Below are 12,423 nucleotides of genomic sequence, written 5' to 3' on the forward strand. Positions count from 1 at the left end.
AAATCATTATCATTAACATCTTACTTAGGTTTTATTTACTATTTCTAAAATAAAAATAAATAAAAAATGGAAAACAGTGAAGTTTTAGAATATTCATAAGAGCATGCAAGATGTATGATTTATGAAGGACAATAAACAAGTATTTTATTGTTTGCAATATTTTACAGGATTTACTGCTATGAATTTTGAATGGCTGCACATCTGTCTATCAGGACAACTAACCGTCAATAATGCAACAGCTACACTGTCATATGCACTGCATATTTTATATAGTTTATATAAAAACAGTGTTAAGGATGTTTTAGAGGATTTAACTGTGGTTTAGTAGTTTGTATACAATCCAGCCATACCTGCCTTCCAAAGGACGTTTTGTCTCATAATTCTTGTACCTATTAGTGCCTAGAGACAGTTTTCTTTATTCAGACATATTTATAACTGGAACAAAAACATAGACCTGAAACTATCTACATTTAATTTAGACAAAATGCAGTTTACTGTTATCCACATAAGAATCATGTCTGCTTTCTTACTCTATTTGTAGGATTGCTTCATGCAGGTTGTAGTTCTATCTGTAAATCGTGACTCAGTTATGCAAAAATAATTGCTATTGACTTCAAATTTTCTGTAAGTATCAAAGAGTTGAAAGGAAAGAGACAAACTACTATTCCACATGGAATTCCTCCACGTCTAAAAAGTCATAAGTAGTAGAAACTAAACATACCTTTCTGCCACTTTCTTTACTCATTCTCCACTGCTAGCGAGGGACTTCACAGCTGCCGTGATCAACAGCATGCTAAAGCAACACCATAGGGAGAGGTAACTTCTGTGCAGCAAACTTAGAAGAAACCTATACGTAAGCAAATGAAAAGTCAGACGGCAAAAATTAAACAAATTACTCATGTAAGTCCCTTCAATGATTCACTAAGGAGAGGGTACTGATGGACAGTGTGCTGTGATGATCTAAACTATGTACAACCAATAGTAAATTCAGCATTAACACGTCTATATACCTAAGAGCATATGGAGATAAGCAGATTTTAATGCCTTCCCCCATTTCAAAGCTTACTGTGCCCCTGGATGCTTTCTAATTTGCCTGAATAGCCCAATATTTAACTCTCCATAGCATAATCATGTCTGGAAGGTCATTCCACACATTTTTGTTTCTGTGAAAAGCTGCCGACAGGCATCTGTTTTCAACCTTTTCTCCTTCCATTCTTTTTTCCATTATGCCATCTGATCACATTACTTACAGCCATCTCAAAGTTCCAATTTAAGAGGACATTCCTCTGAATCATTGCTTAGTCTTGCCCATACTTTTCAAATATACTGAAAGAGATTTTTATTCTCAGTCTGAAGGTATTAAAAAAAAAAAAAAAAAAACCAAACACAATCTGTTACCTGTCAGCCAGTACTGCCCCAACTGATTGAGATTAAATCTTTACAGAGGCTTATTAAAATCAACAAAGTCCAACTTCTTGACAAATGAATCGGCCCAGGCAACCAAATGATATAAGCGTAATCCAATATACTAAGTACAGCACATTGGCACCAAGTAATGAACAGGATAGGCAGAATGATTCTGCATTTATACAACTGCACCCCCACATTTCTTTAGCTGGGAGAAATATGCCAGCTAAAAAGAAAAAATCATAACTGTTAGCCATGGTCTTCTGCTCCATTTGCTCTATTTCCCAACTCCTTTTTTGGAGCCCAGGAAAATTCTCAGCCTTATTGCTACTGTAACCTCCCTCTTCCATCTTATGAAGGACACAGAAAAGCAGAACAAGCTGAATATAAGATGTACCACTATAAGGACTGTTTTCTCCTCAGCTGCACCCATGTTTGTTGACACTGAGAAAATTCTAGGCTTGTACCTAATCTCACTTAGGATGTTCCTACCCTGTTTTAGCTTGTACTGTTAAAACCCCAAGAAAGAGATAAATCCGGGTCAGGAGACTTGTATGTAGTCAAAACTTCATGCAAATAAGTTTTAATATAATCTAGATCTTATTGTACAAAGCATTTATTTCCACATTTAAGCTGTAACATTATGGTTTTATACTGACTACTATAAAAGAACTCCAGAAACAAGAGACAATTGTCCTTTGCATCTTCATGATAGAGGATAAGACTATTTCTGGTTGAACCTCTGAACTGTTTAAAATTAAGCCAATTTCAGCGAAATTTGAGAAAGGAAGTTTAGCATGAGGCTGATATCTCATATTCAGCTTTCAGCTTCAAGCAATTTTTTTCAGCCTGAAGAATGGAATTATAATAAAATGCTGACAATCCCCTACGATACCAGATAGTTCCTGCTAGAGGGTGGCTTGCCTACTGTTGGCATTTCAAAATACATGAATTTACATTTAAGGAATGAGATGCAGTTCACATTCAGTAACTGTGTATTAGAATAGTAAACTCTTTATGGTTTTTTCTATTTGATAGATGCGAAACAAATATCAACAAGATAATTCAGATTATTCTCCTTTCCTAAATTCAAAGTTGCAATGCTTCAGACTTCAACCCTAAAGCCAATTTGGTCCATCAAGCCTCACATGACAGTAGCATTTAAAAAAGATAAGTCTCCTTTGAAAAAGGACTCAATTCCAACCCTTATGACTTAAGTGCAGCTCCAATGATTTAGTGCAACAGACAGCTGATGTAGAGATTCTCCCTCCTGCTGTCATGTAGTTGAGTTTTAAATAACCCAAAACTAGTTCTGAGCCTTCCACTACTAAATAGTGGTTCCACAAAACAGCTGAATGCTGTTTCTTCTGAATGAAGAAACGCAATCATAGTTAAGGGCTGTCGTCTGCTGCAATTTACCACAAGAATCTCCAACAGATTGCACAAGAAAATATCATGACACCAACCCAGCACTCAAAACTTACAACCAATAATATGTATCCTGTTATTTGACTTGCAAACAGAAACCTGATTATTGAAATTAGAATGCTAGAAATGTCTCAGTTTACTATTCTAATACACAGAAGATCATTAAATAAAACAAATGTTTTAAAGAGGAACCTAAAAAACAAATTATTTTCTGATCAGTGTACTAATTTCAGTTACAAAAAGATATATACTCCAGGAATCTTCCTCAAACTTTTTTAAAGTAGCCTTGATGTGATGACCTTCTATTTACCAGAGGATACATTTTTCTTATTCCTTGGCAAAAGATACAGCTTAGAATAAATACAAGTGTCTTTTTTGTTCGTAGTCACAACCTTTGTGATCGTTTTATATGAAATTCCATGTAACCTAAAAAAATAACTCATTACACTATTTTGCTAACACCTGGTAGTCTATAAAAGTACCACTACTTCCACTGTTTTCAATTTGCACTTTTTTTTAATCATCATTTGATAAACCTCACTTTCAATAACAACATAGTCTTTCAATGTTTGATTCATATCTGCTCATTCCCAAAACAAATAGGTAGTTCTTTTCCAATGCAGATTTTTTTCCCCAATACACATTTCAGTTTTGAACAGATTTATTTTCAGAATATCCCACTCAATAGCAACTGTTACACCAATGATACTATGACACATTTCTGCATTCTGTAATTTCCATGTAGATCCATTAAATAGTCCTACATTATAATATCTAGTGTTTTCACCCTCTGTAGAGTTCTGAGAACTGTATGAATACACACAGTTCATGCAATTCATTTTCAGATAACTAGCTTTTCAACAGAAATTTTAATTTTCTAATGTGATATGACCAGAGCATGCACACACACACACAGCATTTTTGATAGCTCACTTTTTCCTGTTCCTTTTTTGGGTATAACAGAGTTGGAAATTTTTTCATTACGTTTTGGATACTATGTGAGAAGTTTCCAAGCATTTGGAAACCTGATCTGTAACATACATCACATAACAACAACAACAACAACAACAAAAATCTTTTTTAAATCAACAGAACATAAAAAGTTATATACGCTAGAGCTAACAAGCTCATTGGAAGAATCATTTATGCAATTAAACCCAAGCAGAAGCATAAGGTCAGATCTTAGAATCCTAATTTTGCATATGTAACCCTGGCATATCTGGTGTCTCAGATATGTTACTAATCCAAATCCACTTTGGATCTTCTCTCTCCTCATTGTGTCTTTTCTGACATAGACACATATCTAACAGTCCCATCCGGAAATATACTTTTTATCTTAACACAGGATGAAGAAGTATTTTTATAACTGTACATTCTGTAAGACACAGATGTATCAGAACAGAATAATAATAAGCTCAGAGATACCAATTATACAAAGAGGATTATATTAAATAAATTTAAACCACAAAATTTCCACCATAGCTATAAAATCTTTGGCACAGGAAGGTTTTCATTAGATTTATTTACACAGTCTGTGACTCCTTGGGCCCAAGCAGGACATAACTGCTGCCACATCTAACATCTTTAAATGACATTAAAATGAAAAAGAATATAATTTTTTAAACATTCATTATGAAATATACTATTTTGTAGAGATATCCGTTCATCTTAAGAGTCAGATATAATAACAGACAGCAGGCCAGAGGGGTGAAGGCGTTAGATGAATGAGTAAAAAGGTAATATAAAGTGAAGGCTATGTTGCAAGTATCACAAAGTCCTGATGTAACTACTGGAAATAAATTCAAAGAAGAAATGAGGTTTTGTCTGTTATCCACGCTTTTCATATTGGGAAGGGATGGGGATTTTTATTTCTAGCCTTTGTAGTGATATTATTTCCCTCCTGCCACTATGCAGAGAATTTCCACTTCTATCATTTACAGCACACTGTGCCCTTTGCCTATTTGTTTAAAGAAAACGAGTAAAATACTTGCCCATATGAAAATGAGATCTGACATCTTTTTTATTATTTGGAGGCATTTATGCTGGCAGGGGGTGAACAGTGAGTGATACCAGTGTGAAAATTTACAAACATCGTCATCCCAATTACTTTAAGGGTCAACGTACATAAAGAAAAAGGGCAATCAATCAACTTCTGTTTTGGCATTTATGCAGGGCATTTTATTGCAACTTTCCTTATCCTCTGCCTTTGCTATGCTTAACCAGAATGAAAATATGAAATATTTATTTCTCATACCTTTTCATTTCCTCACATCACTACAATTCCAGATTGCTATCTAGTATGCTTTGTATCTGGTTTTGATGCCACTGAATGCCTGGCTTCAGGAAAGAGCAAAACAATTCCTGTGGGACTTTACCTAATGATTCTTTCACATTATACTTCTGGGATTGACACAAAAGGAAAAAGTCTTGGAGACTGTCCTCCGTAAAATACCACTCATTGCATTGCAATTTGAATGTAATTTGGAATTCACCTAGGACTTGGACTACAATTTCTATTTGCAAAATATATGTTAATTAATTCTAATGACATTAAAACAATATCCCATTTTGGTACTATCATATGGTAAACAAATGACTAAAAAGCAATTCATTTTTATTACATTCTATTTCATAGTACTTGTAAAAATATCCCACTTGATTTAGTCTCACAATAATATTCCACAAGAAAAGATTGAAACAAGCTTTTCTATACAGCATGAAAATCAGTCACTTGAACTCACTAAAAAAACAAATAAATCAGTTATCAAATATAAACAGTCACGTTCTCAATAATAACTAAAACAAATTTGCTTTCAGATATGGTAACTAGTAAATAGGGTACCATTACTCAATTTATATCTGTACCTCATTTTATTCTACATTCAAGGGATTCAAGAGATTACTAATTAACATTACCTACAATTATTTTTATGTTACTTTATATTTTTAAGATCTAAAGAGATAATGAAGGGTTAAATATTGACACGAGCCTATACTTAGAAATAATTATGCATGTGTATGCATACACACAGATACAGCTTAATGAAGCAGTCTCCTAACAATATTGTTATTAGACCAAGGGCAATCTCTGTTATCATAGAGTCATTAGCAAATTGCTGCAAATTTATAATCTCAAAGGACATTTAAAAGTTAATAACAACACCTGCAGTTGTGTCCAAGTCACAAAAGTCCTGGTGAACTTTGCTGTTCAATTCATATTTCATGATAGCACTTTAAAACCAAAACAGTCGCTAAAAATCATTCTTAAGCTGAGCATTACCCTTCTGAGCACTTCCTTCAACAAGCCCGCCATATCGCTGGGAAGAAAAAATCCAAAAAATTTTCATTGTCACTTTTCTTCGTTATTTGACTGACACCTGTGTGTAAAGGGCTTAATGGCTTTCCTGTGCACTGAACCGAAAGTACAAAACTTGTGTAAACCAGGGAAACGTATGCTCATTAAATGCAAAACTAAAATATTCCAATCCACTATGCTCTGTAAACTGAGAGTAGGCTTTTTAAACAACACACAGGGATCTAACTACAGAATTCATTAAACTGAGTGGAAGTCGTACAGCTAAAATTTACCGCCACAGCAAAAGTTATCTTTAGAACACATCTAATAAAATTTAAGTATGAGCTGCGGTACCTGAATATATTAAATAGTCATCAGAGACAAAAATTATTTTGAGGCTGCAGCATAAAGTTGAAGTAAAAACATAGAGCCTTATGATGCACATGTCCAGCGATCACAGTAATATATTATACGCACCTTAGAAGTGCCTAATTACTAATGTTCTGGGGTTTATTTCATTTATTTTGGCCACCTAAACGATCTCTAAAGTGCCTGTCCACATTTGCATTTTAATGAATAATTGATATTTATTCAGCATATTCTATTAGCATCTCAGAGGTTCATTTACAGATTAATACTTATTACCTAAAAGAAACTATTAATAGATGTTCAGATTTGGGAATTACTAGCAAGCAAGAGAGACACTGTGGATAGCATTATAATTTGGTCAACTTGTTGGCCTCAGCTTCAGCTTTTGCATTGCGGTAGGTGTCTGGGGATGCCCGGACTTTAGGAAGTTGTGCTGCAGTTCCAGAGAGATGAAGAATTAAAGAGGCTGCTCACTGAGATGCCTAAAGGAAGATTTCAATTTATGCCATTCTTGGCAAAGTAAGGTCTGTAAATCACCCAGGAAAAATGAGTAGTAATCACTGGTTTCCAGAATGATACTGATAGTAAAGCAAATATTGGAGTATATTGTGATTAAAAAAAAAGTTATATCAGATATCCAGGCTTGTACACACCTATGAACCAGACTGACCAGTACATATTTCCTTTAACCATACAAGTCCATCTAAGAGCAGCGAAAAAGCTTCAGCATTAATTCCAGAATGTGCTTTCCACCTGCATTTGTTTATTTGGTTTCTGATTTTGACAGTTAGAATTCAGTAGTCAGTCCAGTGATTTCCTTATTTTGTTTTGATTTTTTAGAAAAAAATAAAATAAAATAAAAACTGAACTTTACTGCTATAGTAAATATGATTACACAGCTTACAGTTGTGGATATCCACAATATAAAGAAACAAATCTACACCAGCACAAAATGACATTTGGATTTCATATTCATGACTGGTTCTCTGTGAAAGAATGTGAAAGAATAAAAAACAAAAAACCTCTGTGAAAAGATTCCCCCCCCGACATTAATCTTTCTCACCCATACATTCTTCTCAGGAAATTCATATTCCAGCATCTTAGAAAGTACTTTGTATTCTTTTCTTACCTATCTCCCTATTTCCTGGGATAATGTTGAACTTGATCTAAACTAAGCACTCATGCAAGGGGCTGCCCTAAATTTTAAAACTGTCAAGTGAGAGCTGTGCTCTCTGAAGACTACAGTCTTCATATTAACCTTTTATCATACACAGAATCCATATAAAAATAAGCATAAGGCAGATACCTAAGCGAGCCTCCCAGGCAATGACGCCTAAGGATGTAGTAAGTCACTCTCCAAGCAGGCATCTCAAATAAATGAAGCATACCCTAAAGTGCTTCTCTGCCCCCTCCAGCTCTAAGTGGAGCTTATGCTAACTCAGCTATACACGCCAACACTGTAGACAATGAAAACAGATCTCTCTTTATGAAACACAGTAAAAGGCATTATAATTTTTGAAAGAATTGTCAGTATTTACATGCACATTTTGCAAAGTCATTCTGCCTTAAGAGGGCTGCAGGTACGGCTCAAAACATAATCTAATCAAGAAATGCACTACAAGTATTTTTAAGAAACTTGGGGAAGAGTATTACCATATGATGTCCAGAGGTATAGTCTCTGGGAATAAGGATCATCCAAAAAGAAAGCTATAGTCAACCATGTTATCCCTGGTTAGAGAAAACAAAGGTTCTTAAACAGCTTGCTCTAAAGATTTCCTTTAAATATAGCAACAGAGAAAGTCCTATGGTGAGGTTGAAAACTGAAAAATTACTGACTTAAAAAATTTTGTGATGTTTAAGCATAACTGCGGTAGCAACCTCTGGCTTACTGAAATGATTTTTGTGAAGTAAAAACGTAAGGGAAAGAAGAATGTCCATTCACACAGCATTCTTTTAAAAATCTGGGCTATTAACATTGTTAATCACTTTCCCATCTAGTTGTTTTTAAATAACTGAGGAAATAAGATAATAGTGTTTCAAATATTTCAAATCACATAATTGATAATGAAAGAGATAAAAAAAATAAGATCAGAGTACACAGCAGATTTAAAGAAAGCATGTAATCATTGCATAGCATGAGATGGCCTCTGGCCTGCAATCAGTCAGGAACTCCTTATAAAATTATTACAGTGATACAGTGGAGTATTTCAAAAAGTAAGAGTACTAATACTGAGTGAGGTCCTTGCCCAATTTGATATTAATAAAGGATTAAGGCAGGGAGACACATGGTTCCCTACGGGTGATTCTGGGAAACCAGTGTCATTGCTGCAGAGTTTTCAGGATGGGCCTGCAGCAACCTTTTTAAAATGCTGATAAGTCTGCTAACTTAAGAAAGCAAGAACATATGATAAAGATCATGATGACTGGAGACAAAGAGAAATGGGACTTAAAATTAGTAGAGATAAGCAAAATATATCCTTGTGAGCTGACAAAAATGGTCTTAAACTAGCCAGCCGAACTTGATAACCATGAATATCAATGAATCTGAACATTCAGGTGTGAAGGAATATTAAGCCTAAAAACAGTGATAAAGAAAAAAAGGTTATATCGCAATTTTTAAGCTGTCATCAGTCAGTGAGAAGGACTGACTTCAGGTGTATAAGACCATTACATGGCTTATTCTTTTCTACAGAAGTGGGACAAAATCACTTATCTCCAGAGGAGAAATGCATTTTAAAACATTAAAATTGAAATAACAAAGTAAATTTGCCAGTAAAAGGAATAGCACAGGGCTAAGAAGAATATGTGCCAAGAGAGATAAGTAGAGACACAGATAGAAAGAAAACTAGTCAGATCTCAGTGGGCAGGGAAATGTCAAGGTTAATAAGTTCATTTAAACATCCTATAGCAGGATTCCCATGTAAATCCAACATCAAGAAGAAAAGAAATAATATGCAAAAGACCAAGGGCTATGACTGGAAATGGTAAAAATACACAAGTTACATGAAGACATTTGAGCAACATATGAATGGCCAAGAGCTCTAAGTTCCCAGAAGTCTGGCGGGAGCTGGAGGAACATTTAAGACTGCAGATGCAGAGAAGGGATGTAGCACTGAAAAAACAAACAAAACAAGAAGAATCAACCAATGCTTATAATCTATAAATAATGTGCAATTCCAATTAAATGCATTTGTCTTTAAAATATGAAGTACTGAAGTCCATTCTAGAACAGTGCTGGGCAAAGAAATTCTTTTCATAAACACCAAATTCCTACGTTTTTTTGAAGAAGGAAAAAAAAAAATAAGAAAAAGCAGAAACATTACTTGGGAATTCCAGATACTGCAGACTTTTTCACGTTTTGTAACTGAATGGCTGCATACTTTCAAAACAAAAACAATGCAAATACTTTTAAATAACTGGTCAAAAACATATACATTGCTTTTACCACAAACAGGCTTTGTTTTTCCCATATTCTTTCATCTTTCCTTCTACATGCTGTGAATTTTTTCACTTGAAGGCATACTGCAATGCCTTGTTTATTGATTGACATGGTCAAAAAAAAATAAAAATCTATCAGCATTGAATAACAGAAATTTAATCTTCACTTAAGCATTCCTTGTTTGTGCTTCATTGTGCTGGAAACTTAATACCTTTTCTCCAAGCACAACTGCACTTAACCCTAAGCAATACATACAAGAAACAGTAGCAGAGATCATAATACTGAAAATATTTTAAACAGGTTTCCACACTCTCATTCAGCCAAATACCAAGGAAACAGCACAAAAAGCATGTGAACCACTTCTTCAATAAAAAAATAACCAACCAACCAACCAACCAAAGTAACCAAACAACCAACACAACAATCCTACTGACAAGCATTTTAATCTAAGGATTTTTGATTCTCAAACACTGAATTCCATCAAATCATAGAATCATGATCACATTATTCTTGAAGTTTTTTGGTGTACACCTTTGTCTCTAACTTCCTCCCATTTTCATGTTCAATGACATTCAACAAAAATAAGTGTTGCACATTTTTGTATTCACATTTTTAGTCTGTTGTCTGATGGTTTTAGTCTGATGTTTAACAGAAACCCACCAGTAATTATTCACCCAGGCCAGTATCTGCAGATACGAAATGAAAAGAATGTTCATCTTGGATGCTATTTGAAAAGGGCAAGCTTTTAAGCAGATTTAAAAAGAAAATTAAATTTTATATTTCAGTCCACACTGGTTGCACCACTTCAAGAAAACACACAAAACACTCCACTTTATCAGGTTCTAACACCAGATTCGGGATACAAGGACTTGAGGATATGAGACATCCATACCTGAACAAGAAAACAAAAAGAAATAAAAAAATTACCACCCTTCAACATGGGCTACAATTCATAAAGAACAACAGTGACCACTTGATTCTAAACCCGGTGTGCACAGCCTGAGAAACATCCAAGAACACAGTATCAACTCCATCTCCGCCATGTAACAGCTCATCCCTTAAAGTGCTGAACTGCAAACACAAAGCTAGCACATCTCTCAAAGATGTAAGACTCAAGATGAAATTCTCCAAGTCTTCTGCAGTGCATGAAATGGAATTTCTCAGATCATTTAACATTTACCCATATTTTTAAAGTACCAGCTACTGAAAAAATAGGTTGAAAACTAGATCTTTATATCAATTTTGACTGTTGCTCTTTTCAGAATTCATGGGTTTCCTTATCCCTCTCATGAGAAGAGTCTCTAAGGATCTTCCCACATTGTAGCATACGATAACATCATCTTTGTTCCCTTTCCTCTTCCATTTCTTCTGGAGAAGAAATGTAGGCAGTGAAGGCTTGTTCTAGGCAGTGCTAAATGCATCCTTCTAGAGTTATGATGGCCTGAAGATCTAAGTGAGGCAAGGTTGGCGGTATGGGTAGTATCTTTCTCCCCAAAACTGGCTGGAAGGAGACACTAAATAATAAAAATCAGTCCTTTATCAGACATAGATCCTAATTGCAAATAGTATGCTGTTCTAGGAAGGCATTCCTTTTCATGTTGTGATTTCTACAATCATATAGTTGTCTGTGCTGTTAGGTTATAGAAAACAAGGTCATAAAAAATGTATTTCTGCCTATTTAAGAAAAGCATGGGTCTGTGATTGCTGTTACTTCTTGTCTGTGTAACCATTTCAGGTTTAGCCATAAGGATTTTTTATCTTAAAGGCAGGGAAGCTTAATATTTACTGTGCAGAGCCCTGTTGTGCCAAAGGAACAAAGCATAGACAGTAGCTAAACATCAAAACATCCAGTGACTGCAGTTCGATTTATCTATAAACAAACAGGTTTGGTTAATTCAAAAATCCTTCTAACTCACTCACAGAAAGTTAAGAATAAACACACTGTTTTCACACTTGCAAGAGGGAATAACCTTATTTTGTTCTTGTAGTCCTTTCCATGCTTGAAGACAATATTTAGCCTCACTTTTTAACCAAGCAAACAAAGTTGTTTTGTTTTTGTCGGGTTTTTTTTAATAACGTAATCATATAATCAAGGAAAAACTCCCTAACTGCCATTTACTTTCTAAAATGCCCCCCAAAGTTATATTTAAAATAATTATTTAGGAATAGCAGCTACTATTTCTCAGGATATGTGGTCACATCTATCAAGCCCCCACATATGAACTTGCTAAACAAACTGACCACTCTAAGTGAACATTTAGACCAGACGCTAGCTGAGCTTGCTGATACTCTATTTTTAGCATCAGTAAACTTCATATCTGTTACATTCTATTTATACAAAAGTAAGTAAAATATGAAACACATTTTGAATGTGTAGCTCAACAACAGACTACAAGAGTTTGATGTACATCTGTAAGCTACTTACTGTGGGATAGGCAAAATAAAACAATTATGAAAAATTGTTGATTGAGAGTCATTTGGTTCT

At 34.6% G+C, this 12,423-nt stretch overlaps 1 protein-coding gene across 5 annotated transcripts in view; it reads right to left on the minus strand.

The window, feature by feature from the left end:
• The window catches only part of THSD7A (thrombospondin type 1 domain containing 7A), a 269,899-nt gene that overhangs the window by 225,239 nt on the left and 32,237 nt on the right, over nt 1–12,423 (minus strand). For all 5 annotated transcript variants that reach the window (XM_030494595.2, XM_030494627.2, XM_030494606.2 and 2 more), the window contains exon 2: nt 722–847. The gene's annotated coding sequence lies outside the window, so the exon portion shown is untranslated. The remainder of the gene's footprint in view (nt 1–721; nt 848–12,423) is intronic.

Source organism: Strigops habroptila, chromosome 1 (assembly GCF_004027225.2).
Source record: "Strigops habroptila isolate Jane chromosome 1, bStrHab1.2.pri, whole genome shotgun sequence".
In the NCBI taxonomy this organism is placed as follows: domain Eukaryota; kingdom Metazoa; phylum Chordata; class Aves; order Psittaciformes; family Psittacidae; genus Strigops; species Strigops habroptila.